General features: G+C 38.5%; 1 non-coding gene across 1 annotated transcript; it reads right to left on the bottom strand.

The window, feature by feature from the left end:
• Nucleotides 1–16312: 16312 nt before the first annotated feature.
• On the bottom strand, nt 16313–16423 carry LOC142534586 (small nucleolar RNA R71). The gene has a single exon (XR_012817099.1). It is a non-coding gene; the product is annotated as a small nucleolar RNA R71 (small nucleolar RNA).
• Between the last annotated feature and the right edge of the window lie 3269 nt (nt 16424–19692).

Genomic DNA, 19692 nt, shown 5'->3' on the forward strand with positions numbered 1-19692 from the left:
TAACAACTGCTGCTCTGAGGTCCTCGGGTGCCACTACTGCCGACCCAAGCTGGCTCACTGGTCCCCCGCCCTCGGCCCTGGCCTCATCAGTACCTACAACAATCAAGTCTAGTGAGCCTAAAGACTCAGCATGCATAAATCGCAGGTAATGAGTAAAAATCTGAATTTAAATATGCATGATAAATATCCTGTCCTGAGGCATACTGAAAATAATCTTACTGAGCAATTATAATACGTGCATAACTGAACTGGAAATCACTGTAAAAATATTTGCTCCTTGGAGCCTGTACTGAAATACTGTAAAATTTTCTGTTGATTATGTTTTACACCCTGTGGCCACTGCACTAAGCTGAACTGATCGGTAACTGGCTACCGGGGAGAAACTGAACTGAGCTGGCCGGTCATCACTGGCGACCGTTATAAAATAAAATAACTCCCACATAGTGAATGAACCACAAGCCATATCGCATAAATCTCAAAATAATCATTTTCTGTTTAATGCACGTAAAATAATTAACTGGCATAATGAAAATTCCTGTAATTTTACCAACTGGATTGGATTGGATCGTTCCCAGGCTCGCTGCAACCTAACTGTGCCATGAAAAATATGCAATAGCTTAAACATGACCAACTATGCAATTTACGTTCAAAAGATGCGACTATGACGCCTAATGACTTCGCATTTAATCATGACTCCGAGCCAACCTGAACCGACACTGAACCGACGTATAGTCATGATTAAAATACGCTGAAAAATCATAAAATAATGTTCCTAAAATGATAGGGTCGAAATCTAGGTGAATGGAGGCCAAAACACGAAACGCTCTTTCGAGAGTCAATTTGGCACATTGCACCGTAAATTCTCGTACGACCTCAAAAATGATCCAAATGACAAACGGTCAAAACATGACCTTCCTAACTCAATGAGGCACTGTCCAGTCCAAGGCCATGGGCTAAAAGCCAACCAAGAACTCGAACGAGCCTCTGAACCGACACAGCAACTTGCTGTAATTTCCAGCAGCTGCGACCTAGCTTGCATCGCGTCGTTTGCGAGACTTTTGGCCATTGGGGCTTGAACCACCGACCAAAGCCTCTCCACAACGTCCCAAGGAATGATTTGAACCATGGCTAAGGGCCCTAGGCCAGCCACAATTCGCCTCATTCCAGCAACCACCGAAAGTTCTCACCGAGGGCCCTCATGCGTGCGTGTGTAGTGTTTATGCTATGATCGATGTCTTGCGTCGTTCCAGTGGCCATTTGATTGACCATGGCACGATCTAGACATCTAGGAGCATGATATGAACCGTGGCTAAGGGCCATAGGCCAACCAAGATCCACACCAAGCAACAAAAGAAACGAAACCATATGCTGAAAAATGGAAGGGCCGAATGGGGAAAGGGGCTGTTTCTTGTTGATTATTTAAAAACCGATGAGCCATGGACCAAGCCACCAAAAGGGCACTTAGTCACGTCTTAGACATGCTAGGGAAGTGATCCAACCATGGCTATAGGCCCTTGGGGCAGCCCAAGATCAGATCCTTCCTCCTTGACATCCAACTGAATTTTCGAATCACATTTCTGCACTTATGGGAACTTGCTGTCATTTCGTTTTCCAGCAAGCATGGGGCTGGTTTGAATGGACCAACATGGTCCTAATGCATCCTACTACATGTATCAAGTCGTCCTTGGGAGCCTGGAGTCGATCCAATACCTGAAACCATCAAAACTCAGAAAAACGTGAAGCTTGCCATGAAGAGCGAAATTCTGCATGTGTGTTCCAAAATATTTTGACATGTATCTCGGTTTTTTTGCTTGCTAAAACATGATCATGTACTGAAAAATAAATGATAATATGACTTGATTGAGGTTTGAAAGAAATCTAGACATGCCTGGTTTCGTTTCGAAAGAAAACGAAAAGAAGAGACGAGACGGCGCGGAGGAGACGGAGTGGCTTGCTTCTCTACCTTTCTTGGCTCTCGATTTTTCTCCCTTTCTCCCTAGCTGTTATTCACGTTTTTTTCTACTGAAAAGGGGTCTTATTTTCGGTGGAGGTGGAGGGGGGAGTGATGGTTATGAAGGTGAGGAGAAGGGTGCACAAAAATAGGATCATATCAAGACCAAGTCTTCATGCATTTGAATTTTGAATTTTGAATTGCTATCAAATGATCTCTTGGGTGGTTCTAGACTATAGTGGCCGATTTTATCATGCAAACAAGGGTTAGGATAGTGGTCTAGTATTAATTAATTAAGGTGGAAAAATAGCTAAAAGAATTAGCATGCTAATCAACCAAGAATGGGTCAAAGGTGAGTTGGCAAGTCCTAGTTTGTTCTTCTAGGGGTGTGGCCGAAAATGCATGATAAATGGTAGGAGGAAAATTGATTATCTAGTAATTTAATAATCCTTAAAAGCCTTACTAATCCTTTAATTAATTTAGTGAACTAACCCCTTAATTAAGTAACTTAAATGAGCTCATTTGTTAATCACCTCCAATAATTAAATTAAAATCCTCAACTAACTTAAATAATTCCTTAAACTTCTTTTTAACTTAAATGAACTTACTTGCTAGCTAAATTAACTTCTGGAAATATGTCTCAAATCTTAAATTCTATCTCAAAACTCCAACTCCAGTCCGGCCTCACTGAAATAACTGAAATGCTAAAAATCAAACTACTGAACTGAAATAATGAATAATTAACTTCAAATAAATGCATTTAAAATAATCATGCAATGAAGTCAATTAAATTTAAAAATCTAGAATTATGCATGGCTTATACGTCTACTGATTTACGGGTTCTACAATCCTTCCCCCCTTAAAATAAATTTCAGTCCTCGAAATTAGAACTCACTGAATAACTCAGGGTATCGACTTCTCATCTCCGGCTCAGACTCCCACGTAGCTTCCTCCTCTGAATGGTTGAGCCATTTGACTTTGACTCGCTTAACCAACTTGTTCCGAAGTTTCTTCTCCTGTCTGTCTAAGATCTGCACGGGTCTCTCCTCATAAGATAAGTTCGGAGTAAGCTGCAACGGCTCGAAATTCAGCACATGCGAAGAATTTGCCATATACTTCCTTAGCATGGAGACGTGAAAGACATTGTGTACTCCGGCCAGATTTGGCGGAAGAGCCACACGATACGCTAGCGTCCCAACTCTGTCGAGGATCTCAAACGGTCCAATGAATCTCGGACTGAGCTTCCCTTTCTTGCCAAATCTCATGACACCCTTCATAGGTGCCACTTTCACGAAGACATGATCGCCCACTGCAAACTCTAACTCTCTCCTCCGCTGATCGGCATAACTCTTCTGTCGGCTCTGAGCAGTCCTCATTCTATCACGGATCCTGACTACTACATCTGCTACCTGCTGAACAATCTCTGGACCCAACTCTGCTCTCTCTCTTTCTTCATCCCAATGAACAGGAGATCTACACTTGCGACCATACAGCGCTTCATACGGAGCCATACCTATGGACGACTGGAAACTGTTGTTATAGGTGAACTCTACCAATGGTAAGTTCGACTCCCAACTCCCAGAGAAATCAATGACGCAAGCGCAAGAGAAGATCCTCCAAAATCTGAATAACTCGCTCTGACTGCCATCCGTCTGCAGGATGGAAAGCTGTGCTAAACAGCAACTTCGTACCCAAAGTCGAATGCAAGCTCTTCCAAAACGAGGAAGTGAATCTGGGATCTCTGTCGGATACGATAGAAACTGGAATACCGTGGAGTCGGACTATCTCTCGGATATACAGCTCTGCATACTGAACCATGGTGAAAGTCGTCTTAATAGGCAAGAAGTGCGCTGATTTGGTAAGACGATCTACAATCACCCAGATAGCATTCGATCCTCTGGCTGACCTCGGCAATCCGGTCACAAAGTCCATGGTAATGTTCTCCCACTTCCACTCGGGAATAGGAAGAGGCTTGAGCAAACCTGCTGGTCTCTGATGCTCGGCCTTCACTAACTGGCAAGTCAGGCACTCGGATACAAAACGCCCGATGTCCTTCTTCATTCCTGGCCACCAATACAATAGCTGCAGATCTTTGTACATCTTCGTACTCCCAGGGTGAATAGAGTACGGGGACGTATGGGCCTCTGATAAGATGTCTGCTCGGATAGAATAACTGCTAGGAACCCATATCCTATCTCGGTATCTCACAATACCGTCGCTGACTGAATACAAAACACTGCCCTTAGCTTCATCTCTCTTCTTCCACTGTGCCAACTGCTCATCTGCTGCCTGACCGCTGCGAATACGGTCAATAAGAGAGGACTGGATAGTCAAGGTAGATAAACGAGGAACTCTACCTCGAGGGTAAGTCTCAAGATCAAACCTCTGCATCTCGATCTGAAGAGGTTTCTGAATCGTCAAATGAGCCATCACTGCGACTTTCCTGCTCAAAGCATCCGCAACTACATTAGCTTTACCCGGGTGGTAGCTAATGTCACAATCGTAGTCTTTCACAAGCTCCAACCAACGCCTCTGACGCATGTTCAGCTCCTTCTGCGTAAAGAAATACTTGAGGCTCTTATGGTCGGTAAAGATCTGACAGTTCTCCCCATACAGATAGTGCCTCCAAATCTTCAAAGCAAAAACTACGGCCGCTAACTCCAGATCATGGGTGGGGTAGTTCTTCTCGTGGATTTTCAGCTGCCGAGAAGCATACGCTATCACTCTCCCATGTTGCATCAAAACTGCACCTAAACCAAGCTTCGAAGCATCGGTATAAAGGACAAACTCGCCGGGCCCTGATGGCATGGCCAAAACTGGTGCTGAAATAAGAGCTTGCTTCAAAGTATCGAAGCTCTTCTGACACTCCTCGCTCCACACAAACTTCACATTTTTCTTTGTCAGTGCTGTGAGTGGAACGGCAATAGAGGAAAATCCTTGGATGAATTTTCTGTAATATCCTGCTAGCCCAAGGAAACTGCGGATCTCGGATGCATTCTGAGGCACAACCCAATCTCTGACTGCTACAACTTTTGCGGGGTCTACCTCAATACCACTGCTAGAAACGATGTGGCCCAAAAACGCCACCTTCTCTAACCAGAATTCGCACTTACTGAACTTTGCGAACAGTTTATGTTTCTGCAATGTCTGCAACACTGTGGTCAGATTCCTGCTGTGCTCCTCCCGACTCTTGGAGTAGACGAGAATGTCATCTATGAACACTATCACAAACTGGTCGAGGTACGGCTGAAATACGCGATTCATTAGATCCATGAAGATCGCTGGCGCATTCGTCAGACCGAACGGCATCACTAGGAACTCGTAGTGGCCATAACGAGTTCTGAAAGCTGTCTTCGAGACATCAGCATCTCTCACCCTCAACTGGTGATAACCGGAACGCAGATCTATCTTGGAGAAAATCGAAGCTCCCTGCAACTGGTCAAACAGATCCTCAATCCTCGGCAGTGGGTATTTATTCTTCACTGTAACCCTGTTCAACTCCCGGTAGTCAATGCAAAGCCTCATCGAGCCAACCTTCTTTTTCACGAATAAGACTGGCGCGCCCCATGGAGAAAAGCTCGGGCGAATGAACTCCTTGTCGAGAAGTTCCTGGATCTGCTTCTTAAGCTCTGCCATCTCTGTCGGTGCTAGTCGGTATGGCGCTTTGGATATCGGAGTCGTACCTGGCATAAGCTCAATGGAAAACTCCACCTCTCTCTCGGGTGGCATACCAGAGGCATCTTCGGGAAAAACGTCTAAGAAATCTCTAACTATCGGAACATCTGAGGCTGACTGGCTGGGTTTCTCGGGGACAGATAAAAAGGTTGCTAGAAATGCCCGACACCCTCTATGCATGAGCTTCCTAGCCTGAACATAAGGAATAATGCGCGGTAAGGAAAGTACCTGTCCGGCTCAAATAAGAACTGCTCCATTCCAGGCGGTCGAACAAGAACGGATCTCCGCTGGAAGTCTATCAACACTCTGTTCCTCAATAGCCAGTCCATCCCTAGGATGATGTCAAATTCCGGCATCGGTAGCACAATCAGATCCGCATAAACAAGATTACCGTGCAGCTCAAGGTCTATATCTCGGATAACATTGGTCGCTGCCATCTCCTCGCCTGACGGAAACACTACTGAAAAGGCTGTATCTAGCCCAATGGTCTGGATCTTGAGAAAGTTTGCAAAGATCTCCGAAATAACGAGTGAGTGGCCCCTGAATCTATCAAGGCCTTGGTAGCGGAACCAGATATAAAAATTCTCCCTGAAAGAGCGGAGCTCTAAGTTGAATCCCACTACAAGATCTAAACTTATAGACATGCAAAGGTCTAGGTTCCTCTAGCTTAATTTCCCCGAAATAAATCTGAGTAGAGCATGCAATCCTATAACAGTTTTAAGTTCAAAATCTAAATCCCGATTCCCAAAATGCTGAAATTCGAAGAATAACTTAAAGTTTAAAGGTACCTGTCAACAACATAGTCTCCGGGTTGGCTTCCGCGGCATGGAGAGCAAAAACTCTGCCTTGGGTAGGCAGATTCCTCTGAGGGCACTGCAGCAACATCTGGTCTGGACTGCCACACTTAAAACACTTTCCTGAGCCAGCCATACATGCTCCAGGATGGCGACGTGAGCACCTGGGACAGACTGGGTGCTCCTGAGTCCTCGGGGCTGGGCGTCCCCGCTGCTGCTGCTGCTGGCCTCGGTTCCTGGGCGGTCCATGAAAAGGCCTCTTATTCTGCTGCTGATGCTGATGAGGAGGAGGGTGGTGCGGTGCCTGGACTGGGCGCTTGCCCTGGCGATCCCTCTCGATATCCCGCAGATCCTGCTCTGCGGCTAAGGCCTTGGAGACGGCAATCTCATAAGTAGCAGGGTCAGATACCCTAACATCCCGGCGCAAGATCGGCCGTAAACCCACCAGGAAGTGCATCAGCTTGGCTCTGGCATCATTCGCTATCAGGGGCACAAAGTGACAGCCCCTCTCGAACTTACGGATAAACTCCGTAACCGACATATCCCCCTGTCTCAGACTCATGAACTCGGTGGTCAGCCTGGTGCGAACCTCCTCAGCAAAATACTTGGAGTAGAAAACCTCCGTAAAGCGGGTCCAAGAAAGTGTAGCCAAGGTCAGGGCTACCGAAGCTCCTTCCCACCATAAGCGGGCGTCTCCGGTGAACAGGTAGGTGGCACATCGGACTCGGTCTGCATCTCCCAGCTCCATAAAATCGAAGATAACCTCGAGGGATTTGATCCATCCCTCGGCAACCATGGGGTCAGATGCCCCAGAGAATTCCTTCGGGCGCATCTTCATGAATCGCTCATACACAGCCTCGGGCCCTGTCGGCCTGGCTGCGGCATTGCCCCCCGCAAACTGTGCGAAGAACTGTGCCATCCCAGCTAACATCTGGGCGCTCATGTCCGGTGGGGGCGGTGGAGGAGGTGGTAGGTCTCCCTCCGGTCTATGCTCCTCTCTGTCCTCTCGGCGAGGCTCCTCCTATCTGTTGCGCTCTAAAATGCGTCTAGGGGGCATACTGTTCCAACATAACCCATACGTAACTAACATGCATAATTCCATACTTTATTTTAAATGAACTCTGAAATACTGAAAATCTGGAAGCATGCTGACAAAATAATTTATGCTATAACTGAAATGCTGAACAAAATGCTGAACTGAAAAAAAAACTTACAGACCAAAGGCGTGGCTTCGTGAGCTTCTCGCGGTCAGTAGTAGTGAAACCCTATACAGAACCACCGCTCTGATACCAACTGTGAAGGACCTAAAACTCCTTTCTTGAAAATTTGCGGAAAATTAAAAATTTTCTTTTTAAAAGAACTTAAATGGCCTCATTCATAAAATCACTGGTGAATCAAGTTCAATATTTCAAAATATTGCAGCGGAAGAAAATCAAAGTTTTGCCAACAACAACGATTTAAAAATATCCAACAACTGATAAAAATTGTTTGCGAAGAAAATAACAACTGCTGCTCTGAGGTCCTCGGGTGCCACTACTGCCGACCCAAGCTGGCTCACTGGTCCCCGCCCTCGGCCCTGGCCTCATCAGTACCTACAACAATCAAGTCTAGTGAGCCTAAAGACTCAGCATGCATAAATCGCAGGTAACGAGTAAAAATCTGAATTTAAAATATGCATGTGATAAAATATCCTGTCCTGAGGCATACTGAAAATAATCTGTACTGAGCAATTATAATACGTGCATAACTGAACTGGAAGTCACTGTAAAAATATTTGCTCCTTGGAGCCTGTACTGAAATAACTGATAAAATTTTCTGTTGAGATTATGTTTTACGCCTATGGCCACTGCACTAAGCTGAACTGATCGGTAACTGGCTACCGGGGAGGCTGAAACTGAACTGAGCTGGCCGGTCACTGGCGACCGGGTGGTACCATACTGAACTGATCGGTCACTGGCGACCGTATAAAATAACACTCCCACATAGTGAATGAACCACAAGCCATATCGCATAAATCTCAAAAATAATCATTTTCTGTTTAATGCACGTAAAATAATTAACTGGCATAATGAAAATTCCTGTAATTTTACCAACTGGATTGGATTGGATCGTTCCCAGGCTCGCTGCAACCTAACTGTGCCATGAAAAATATGCAATAGCTTAAACTTGACCAACTATGCAATTTACGTTCAAAAGATGCGACTATGACGCCTAATGACTTCGCATTTAATCATGACTCCGAGCCAACCTGAACCGACACTGAACCGACGTATAGTCATGATTAAAATACGCTGAAAAATCATAAAATAATGTTCCTAAAATGATAGGGTCGAAATCTAGGTGGAATGGAGGCCAAAACACGAAACGCTCTTTCGAGAGTCAATTTGGCACATTGTACCGTAAATTCTCGTACGACCTCAAAAATGATTTAAATGACGAACGGTCAAAAACATGACCTTCCTAACTCAATGAGGCACTGTCCAATCCAAGGCCATGGGCTAAAAGCCAACCAAGAACTCGAACGAGCCTCTGAACCGACACAGCAACATGCTGTAATTTCCAGCAGCTGCGACCTAGCTTGCATCGCGTCGTTTGCGAGACTTTTGGCCATTGGGGCTTGAACCACCGACCAAAGCCTCTCCACAACGTCCCAAGGAATGATTCAAACCATGGCTAGGGGCCCTAGGCCAGCCACAATTTCGCCTCATTCCAGCAACCACCCGAAAGTTCTCACCGAGGGCCCTCATGCGTGCGTGTGTAGTGTTTATGCTATGATCGATGTCTTGCGTCGTTCCAGTGGCCATTTGATTGACCATGGCACGATCTAGACATCTAGGAGCATGATATGAACCGTGGCTAAGGGCCATAGGCCAACCAAGATCCACACCAAGCAACAAAAGAAACGAAACCATATGCTGAAAAAATGGAAGGGCCGAATGGGGAAAGGGGCTGTTGTTGTTGATTATTTAAAAACCGATGAGCCAGTGGACCAAGCCACCAAAAGGGCGACTTAGTCACGTCTTAGACATGCTAGGGAAGTGATCCAACCATGGCTATAGGCCCTTGGGGCAGCCAAGATCAGATCCTTCCTCCTTGACATCCAAACTGAATTTTCGAATCACATTTCTGCACTTATGGGGAACTTGCTGTCATTTCGGTTTTCCAGCAAGCATGGGGCTGGTTTGAATGGACCAACATGGTCCTAATGCATCCTACTACATGTATACAAGTCGTCTTGGGAGCCTGGAGTCGATCCAATACCTGAAACCATCAAAACTCAGAAAAACGTGAAGCTTGCCATGAAGAGCCGAAATTCTGCATGTGTGTTCCAAAATATTTTGACATGTATCTCGGTTTTTGCTTGCTAAAACATGATCATGTACTGAAAAATAAATGATAATATGACTTGATTGAGGTTTGAAAGAAATCTAGACATGCCTGGTTTCGTTTCGAAAGAAAACGAAAAGAAGAGACGAGACGGCGCGGAGGAGACGGAGTGGCTTGCTTCTCTACCTTTCTTGGCTCTCGATTTTCTCCCTTTCTCCCTAGCTGTTATTCACGTTTTTTTCTACTGAAAAGGGGTCTTATTTTCGGTGGAGGTGGAGGGGGGAGTGATGGTTATGAAGGTGAGGAGAAGGGTGCACAAAAATAGGATCATATCAAGACCAAGTCTTCATGCATTTGAATTTTGAATTTTGAATTGCTATCAAATGATCTCTTGGGTGGTTCTAGACTATAGTGGCCGATTTTATCATGCCAAACAAGGGTTAGGATAGTGGTCTAGTATTAATTAGTTAAGGTGGAAAAATAGCTAAAAGAATTAGCATGCTAATCAACCAAGAATGGGTCAAAGGTGAGTTGGCAAGTCCTAGTTTGTTCTTCTAGGGGTGTGGCCGAAAATGCATGATAAATGGTAGGGGGAAAATTGATTATCTAGTAATTTAATAACCCTTAAAAGCCTTACTAATCCTTTAATTAATTTAGTGAACTAACCCCTTAATTAAGTAACTTAAATGAGCTCATTTCTTAATCACCTCCAATAATTAAATTAAAATCCTCAACTAACTTAAATAATTCCTTAAACTTATTTTTAACTTAAATTAACTTACTTGCTAGCTAAATTAACTTCTGGAAATATTTTTCTCAAATCTTAAATTCTATCTCAAAACTCCAACTCCAGTCCGGCCTCACTGAAATAACTGAAATGCTAAAAATCAAACTAATGAACTGAAATAATGAATAATTAACTTCAAATAAATGCATTTAAAATAATCATGCAATGAAGTCAATTAAATTTAAAAATCTAGAATTATGCATGGCTTATACGTCTACTGATTTACGGGTTCTACACTTAATTATGATATTTATTTAATTTTTGGCCTAAGACTTTTTATTTTGAATTATTTCATCCTTCACATAACACTAAGGCTCAAAATCAATACCAATTCTATGGTTTCTAAATCATATCTTAATTTCTAATCAAGGTAGAGAATGCAACCTAATTTCTACTAGGTTATCTAGATCCCAATTCAATTCTAATAACCAATTTAACATTTCATGCAATAAAAGCAATATCAAAATGTTAAATGACTAGGTTACCCGTAATAAGAGTTGTGCATGGCTCCTCTTCAGCTTTCTTTGCATGAATAACATAAGCTCGTCCCACAGGTTTTTTTTTCTTCGAGCAATCAGCAGCCTTGTGCCCTTCCTCGCAGAAGAAACATTTGAATGTCCCCTATTCACATTTTCCAAGATGAGGACGATTGCACTCCTTTCATAGGGGCCTTTCAGCAGGTTTTGGTGCTCCAGGATGTTGTGGCTTTTGCTGTCCTTGCTTCTTGACTTGATCTTTGGGATTTTGCGGCCCTTGAGGTCTAGGAAGACCCATATATGGCTTTTGGTTTTGCTGATTATTATTTTGGTCAGACTGCTCAATGTCCTTCAAAGATTGCTCAGACTGTAATGCATAAGTAGTGGCAGTAGCATAATCCAAAAGACGCATCATCATAACATTATTCCGTATGGTGGGTCATAGACCATCCATGAAGTGTCTAAGCTTCTCCGCAGCATCCCTCGCAATAAGGGGTACAAAGTAACAACCCCTATAAAATTTCCTCACAAACTCAGCAACAGTCGAGTCTCCCTGACGGAGGCTCATAAACTCCCTCTTCAGTCACCCTCTAACATTAGCAGTAAAATACTTTTCATTGAATATATCCTTTAATAAAGCCCAAGTAAGAGTAGCGATGTCAATTCCATGCTCGGCTTCTTTCCACTATAAAGAAGCATCATCCCTAAACATGTGAGTGGTGCACGTTACACGGTCAGCATCCCCCATATTAAGATAAAAAAGTGTACCTCAAGTGCACGAATCCAAACCTCAGCAGCAAAGGGATCAGTGGTGCCAAAAAATTCCTTCGGCGCTAGCCTCCGGAACTGGTCCTAAACATCTTGTTGTTGCCTAGGAGCATGCTGAAACTGCTCAAAGAAATGGGACATGCCCTCAAGTGCGCGAACAACAGCATCCCCATTAGGAGGTGGGAGTGGATTCTCTTGACGGTTCTCATTATTCTCAACTTGATTCTCAATAACAGGGGCACGTCGGGGAGGCATTTTATCTGAATGTTTTCCAAATACTAACGTGACCAACATTCATTTAAATCTAAGTTTTCTAATCACGTATCATATCCTAACCCATTAAGCAATTTAAGCATACAAAGCATATATACTCAAAAAGCTAGTAAACATGTGACATAAACATATTATTCATGTAACCATGTAGGTAACATCATAACAAATCATATAAAGCATGTAAACTTACAGATTGAGGCTTGACGACTGATCTTCCCGGCACAGATGGTGGCACAACCCTTTACATTACCATTGATCTGATACCAACTGAAACTTCTACTACTCGTTTTCTTAAAAAGTACTAGAAATTTTTAATTTTTTTAAAAAAAACATACAAGATTTCGACCGAACCCATGCATTAAATAATTAAAGTATTTTTGACATCATTTTAAAATAATGCAACCAACTAGTATTTTAAAAATCAAAGGAATAGTTCAAATCGTAAAGTCGTCGAATGTTTTAGCAAACAAAAAAAGCAATAATTTGAAAAGTATAACCCATACTAAAACCTCTCAAAAATCACTCAAAGCCTAAATAAAAGTCGTAAAATCTTTAACATAAATCATAAACTTAAAATCATAAGTACGGAAAGTAGAAGCGCTGGTCCTTGGATTATGTGCACCTTCAGTCTATTCAGGACAACCATCAAGATCTCCATTTACATCATTATCATAACCACCTGCATCAATCACATCTAGTGAGTCTAAAGATTCAACACACCATTATCTTGATAACGAGTAATATATATACAGTTCACATACAACAGTGAAAATAATTGAACTTGAAATATCGTTTTCATTAAGATACATAGCCTTTAAACATGAACATTTTCGTAAACATTTTCCTTTTTATCATTTCATCATTTTATATAAAACATTTTCTTTTTTATCATAAGCATATACGTTTTCCTTTTATTGAATTTGGATATTTAATTGTGACTTTCATATCATCATAAGGTCGATGGATCTATCTATCATGTACCCACAGTACTAGGCGGCGAGGACATCAGCGACAATCTCACCCATCAATTGAGCCTTAGCCTATCATCATCATATGGAAATACGATCGTCGGGCTCCCTCTGGGACCTTCTCCCATAGACGGGCTCCCTGTGAGAACACGGGATGTTCCGATCCGAAGCAAATCATGTAAGAAGATTAGAACTTGAAATTTAACCCAAACTAAGCTTAACCACTTTCATTCTAACTAGATAACCTGAATTTAACTTATATTTCATCAACTTTAACTCGAGGAAGTAACTTCAAAGCTCGGGGATTATCTCAACAGGAGGCTGAGCTTCAAATAACCGCATCAATCGAAGTACTGTCACGGGAAGAGTAAAACCCCAGCTCAAGGACTCGATCCTTCAGCTCAAAGAAGCTCAACCAAGCTTGTCCTAACAAGACCAAAAAAGGGAGCTATAAATTGAGCCAAGAGTTTGGACAAGTTAAATGTGCAGGAAATAACCTTTGCGTTAACCCATGAAGGAGCTGCGGGAGGAGCTAAGGGCTAGGACATCTTTATTATGCAAAGAATGATCCTTGATGCTTGGCATCCCTTTGACCAAATTGATGGCTACATTGAAGGCTTGGCTTGGAGCCCAAGTTGGCGTCCAAAGGGCAAGGTGAAGGGGCATGGTTGGCCTATAAATACTACATAAAGGTTGAAGGAAACTTTTTCCAAAAATAAGCATAAAATTCGGTCCTCTCCCTACTCAAATCTCTCCAAGTTTCGGCCAAGCAAAGCAAGGAAGAAGAAGGAAAATTCATGCAGTCCAGAGTTACAATCCTGCGTCGAAGTGCTGCCCGATTTTCAAAAAAAATCTTTCTACAAAAATCGGTAAGTGGGCTTTCGTTATATAATTTTTTGTATTTTTAAACTTTGATATAAATAATGAGACCTGAATGTTGGTGTGTCCCTTTTTCGAAAATATTAGTATGTTCTGTTTAAAATTTCGATTGATTATTGATGAAACTTAAAATTAATAATTTATTATATGTTAAAACCTGTATTTTAAAATTTAAGTTTCATTAAAATTATAAAATTATGTTATTTTAGTATTGTTTGTTTATATTTAATTGTCTTACTAAATATGTTTTATTTTCAGGTTTTCTACGTGTTGGTAGAATAATGATAACTCAAGCTAGAAAATTTAAATGGAGGTGACTCAAATATGTTTGGAATCATTGAGAAATTATTTACAACTTTGCAGAAGACATGATTGCCTAAAAAGTTCCTTAAGATGATCAAATTGTGCAAATATCAAAAGGAGGACAAATTTACTTTTACTATGACCAGCATATAGTAAAAATATCATAACTATTTCAATATTTAACCAAATGAGGTGAAACAAGTGGCCAAATTCATATACAGACAATTCCCCACATGTTTGCCATTTTGAGCAGACTCAAATTCGGTGATTAAAGTCGTGGAACAAAGCATTGAAAGAAGGGACATGGAATTGAACTTGGAGGAGACAAAGAATACTATTGCAACTACATGGCATTAATAAAAATTTTGGCCCTTTCTCTCATTTGGCCTATAAATAGAGGCCTTGTGCTAGCTTGAGAATCATTCTATCTCATTGTAAAATATAGTGTGAGTGTGTATCAAAGTTCTAAGTTCCAATATATTTTCTTTCATTTTCTCAACTATGAGTGATATTTAGTGTTGATCAAAAGTAAGCTTATGGCAAGCTAAATCTATTATGTCAAGGTGAAGAGGATGCATACTTGGTGAAGTAAGATTGTTTATATTTTGTATATTCTTTCTTTATTTCTTTTCATTTAGCTAACTTATTTTTATTGTAGGTATAAAAATGAATTATTTGTTGTTATCAATTTACATCAAATGCTTGATACCATTAAAGTGATTATCTTGATTTGTTGTTTAATTTTGATACAATAAATATTTCATCACTTATTATTATATATATATATATATATATATATATATATATATATATATATATTTATATAATAATATCATAATATTTCATTTAGACGATAGTGTGGCTCTGCCGGTTGTTCTAAATGAAATATTATGATTTAATACTAACATCTAACAATCTAACATTTACTTTATCGCAACTAACTTTTATTTTTCGCATCTAACTTTTACTTTCTCGCGACTAACTTTTACTTTATCGCAACTAACATTTACTTTATCGCAACTAACTTTTACTTTATCGCAACTAACATTTACTTTATCGTAACTAACTTTTACTTTACCGCAACTAACTTATTAAATCAATATATTTCATTTAGGCAATAGCGTGGCTCTGCCGGTATTTCTAAATGAAATATAATGATTTAATTTAACATTTACTTTATGCAATGATTTATTTATATAGTCATAATTATAATCATAGGTACCATATATAAAATATCGGTTAATTCGGTATTTTCTATAGTGAGAACTATATTATATTATGTGTGTGTTTAATTTTTTGGAACCATTATTTATGGTGATTTCTTTTGTTTTACTTTTAGTTAAACAATATTACATAAACCAAGAATAAATCCTCAAGCGTTGACAAAGTTTATAATTTGTAAACTTAATTCTTGCATTTGGTAATCTATAAATAAATAAATTTAAACTCAAAATAACCTCTCTGTGGATCGATCTCGTACTTACGAATTATATTATTTGCAGACAACCTACACTTGGGTGAATTATTATTTAAGTAGTAGCAAGTTTTTGGCGCCGTTGCCGGGGAGGTATAAATTAAGTTTATATTTGTTAATTATGTTTTATTTATAAGTATTGTGTTGTTTTTTTTTTTTGTATGAGGATTTGGAGTCGAAAAAAAAGTGGTAGACTTATTCGAGTATCTGAAAATAATTTAAACATGGATGATAATTCAAATAATCAAGATAATAATAATAATAATAATCAAGAACATGATCAATTAAGAACACTTAGGCACCATATGAACCCTATTAGAACTAGTGCCCCATCTTGTTTAGTTTTTCCTCATGATGCATCTAATTTCAACTTCAAACCTCATATTATTCAACTTTTACCAAATTTTCATGGTTTAGATTCTGAAAATCCATATTTGCATCTAAGAGAATTTGAGGAAGTTTGTAACACTTATAATGATCAAAATTGTAGCATGGATATAGTTCGATTAAAGCTTTTTCCTTTTTCTTTAAAAGATAAAGCTAAAACATCGCTACAAAATTTAAGATCAAGTTCAATAAGATCATGGGAAGAAATGCAACAACAATTTCTCAAAAAAATTTTCCCTTCCCATAGAACAAACTCTTTTAAAAGACAAATTACAACTTTTTCTCAAAAACAAGGAGAAACGTTTTATCAATGTTGGGATAGATATAAAGAATTACTTAATACATGCCCACATCATGGTTTTGAAACATGGAGAATAGTTTCTCACTTTTATGAAGGTCTAATACCTAAAGATAGGCAAATGATAGAATTCATGTGTAATGGAACTTTTGAAGATAAAAACCCAAATGAAGCTATGGAATATTTGGATTCATTAGCAGAAAATGTTCAAAATTGGGATAATATAGGCACAATAGAACCACCAACAACTAAAAACAATAATTCAACAAATGGGGGTGGTATCTATAATCTTAAAGATGATATAGATATTCAAGCTAAACTTGCATCTTTAGCAAGAAAAATTGAGTCATTAGAAATGAAAAAGAGTGGTCAATTAAAAAGTATTCAAGAAATTGTTTGTCATATATGTGATGCACAAGATCATGCTACAAAAGATTGTCCAACATTACCTTCATTTAAAGAATGTCTCCATGAACAAGCAAATTATGTTAACAATTATAAAAAACCAATACTAGATCCTTTTTCACCATCATATAATCCTGGATAGAAAAATCATCCTAATTTTAGTTGGAGGAATGATAATAATGCACAACCGTCACAACAATATTTTAAAATAACCAAAATCATCAAGGTTATATTCCTTATGTTACACCTCCAAGAAAAAACTTTGAAGATGTAACTAATGCATTTATCCAAAAGCAAGAGTCTATCTATATTCAAAACAGTCAATCTATGAGTGATTTGAAAGAAGCTCTTGCAAAATTTGCATCTGCACTTAATATTCATGTAAAAGGAAAATTTCCATCTCAACCTCAACCTAATTCTAAAAATCAAAATCAAGAATAAAAAAATGAAAAAATTGATCAAATAAAATCTGTTATTACCCTTAGAAGTGGTAAAATAGTTAATGATCCATATAGTAATGAAAACAAGGATCATTTAAAATCAAAGAGTAAGGATGATAATCCTGATACTTTTGAGAATGATGATACCTTAAATTTTAAGAATAATATGGTGAAGGATAAATCATCTGAAATAGTAAATAAGTCAAATAAACCTATACCATTCCTCATGCATTAACAAATCATAGAAAACAAAAAAGTGACTCTGATATCTATGAAGTTTTTAAACAAGTGAAGATAAATATTCCATTATTAGATGCTACTAAACAAGTACCTTCTTATGCAAAATTTTTAAAAAACTTATATACTGTAAAGAGAAAATTGCATGTGAAGAAAAAAGCATTCTTGGCTGAACAAGTAAGTTCTATTCTTCAAAATAATTCTAGTTTAAAATATAAAAGATCCTGGTTATCCAACAATTTCATGTATTATTGGAGAAAATAAAATTAAAAAAGCTTTGTTGGATTTGGGAGCAAGTGTGAATTTACTTCCTTATTCAGTTTATGAAAAACTTAATTTAGGAGAATTAAAACCCACTTCTGTTACTCTCTTACTGGCGGATAGGTCAACCAAAATACCTAGAGGTATTGTAGAAGATGTGTTGGTTCAAGTTGATAAATTCATATATCCTGTAGATTTTATTGTTTTGGATACACAACCAATAGAAGTACATAATGAAATTCCAGTAATATTGGGACGACCATTTCCAGCAATTTCAAATGCTTTAATTAATTGTCGAAATGGAATAATGAAATTGTCTTTTGGAAATATGACTCTAGAACTTAATGTGTTCAATTTATGTAAACAACGAAGTATTAATGAAAATGAATATGATAATGAAATTGAACCAATTGTGGAAGAAAATATACAAGAAGAAAACTTAAATCAACAATCTGAAGTTTTTTCAATAGAAAGTTTTGAGTCTAAAAATAATTTTAAAGAAGATGATAATACAAAACTTGAATTAAAAGTTTTACCATTAGAATTGAAATATGTATTTCTTGGTGAAATTAAAACATTTCTTGTTGTAATTTCTTCCACTCTTTTGCCAAATCAAGAAGAAGATTTGATTAAATTACTTAAAAAATATAAAAATGCAATTGGATGGACTTTGAAAGATATAAAAGGTATGAATACTTTAATTTGTACACATAAAATTCACTTGGAAGAAAATGCTAAAACATATCAACAACCACAAAGAAGGTTAAATCCACATATGAAGGAAGTTGTTAAGAATGAAGTATTAAAACTATTAGACGCTGGAATTATCTATCCAATTTCAGATAGTAAATGGGTAAGTTCAACACAAGTAGTACCTAAAAAGTCCGGCATCACTGTTATAAAAAATGAAAAGGGAGAGTTATTACAAGCTAGGATTCCATCTAGTTGGTGTATGTGTATTGATTATAGAAAATTAAATGATGCAACTAGAAAGATCATTTTCCACTACCATTTTTAGATCAAATTCTAGAAAAAGTAGCAGGAAATTCTTATTAATGTTTTCTTGATGGGTATTCGGGGTATTATCAAATAGCTATATCATTAGAAGATCAAGAAAAAACTACTTTTACTTGTCCTTTCGGAACTTTTGTATTTAAAAGAATGCCATTTGGTTTATGTAATGCTCCGGCTACTTTTCAAAGATGCATGTTAAGTGTTTTCAGTGATATGATTGAAGAATATGTAGAAGTTTTTATGGATGATATAACTGTTTTTAGAAACTCATTTGAAAATTGTCTTAAAAATCTAGAAGAAGTATTAAAAAGATGTGGAAAAAAAAATCTTGTTTTAAATTGGGAAAAATGTCATTATATGGTTTAATCTGGGATTGTTTTAGGACATGTGATATCTGAAAAAGGAAGTGAAGTTGATAAAGCCAAAGTTGATGTTATTGCTAATTTAACATCACCAAAAACGGTCAAAGAAGTTCGATCATTCTTGGGTCATGCAGGATTTTATAGAAGGTTTATAAAAAATTTCAGCATAATATCTAAACCAATTTCAAATCTTTTAACAAAAGATACACAAATTGAATGGACTCAGAAATGTGAAAATGCTTTTAAAAAAATTATTAATCTTTTAGTTGCATCACCTATTTTACAACCTCCAGATTGGTCTTTACCATTTGAATTAATGTGTGATGCAAGTGATTATGCTATAGGAGCTGTGTTAGGACAAAGAAAAGAAGGAAAACCTTATGCAATCTATTATGCTAGTAGAACCTTAAATAGTGCCCAAATAAATTATTCAACTACTGAAAAAGAATTACTTTCAGTAGTATTTGCATTAGATAAGTTTCGATCTTATTTAATTGGTTCTACTACTATTTTTTACACCGATCATTCTGCCATAAAATATTTATCAAATAAACAAGATGCTAAGACAAGATTAATACGGTGGATTTTATTGTTACAAGAATTTGATATTATA

This window comes from Primulina tabacum, unplaced genomic scaffold, assembly GCF_025594145.1.
Source record: "Primulina tabacum isolate GXHZ01 unplaced genomic scaffold, ASM2559414v2 Contig607, whole genome shotgun sequence".
In the NCBI taxonomy this organism is placed as follows: domain Eukaryota; kingdom Viridiplantae; phylum Streptophyta; class Magnoliopsida; order Lamiales; family Gesneriaceae; genus Primulina; species Primulina tabacum.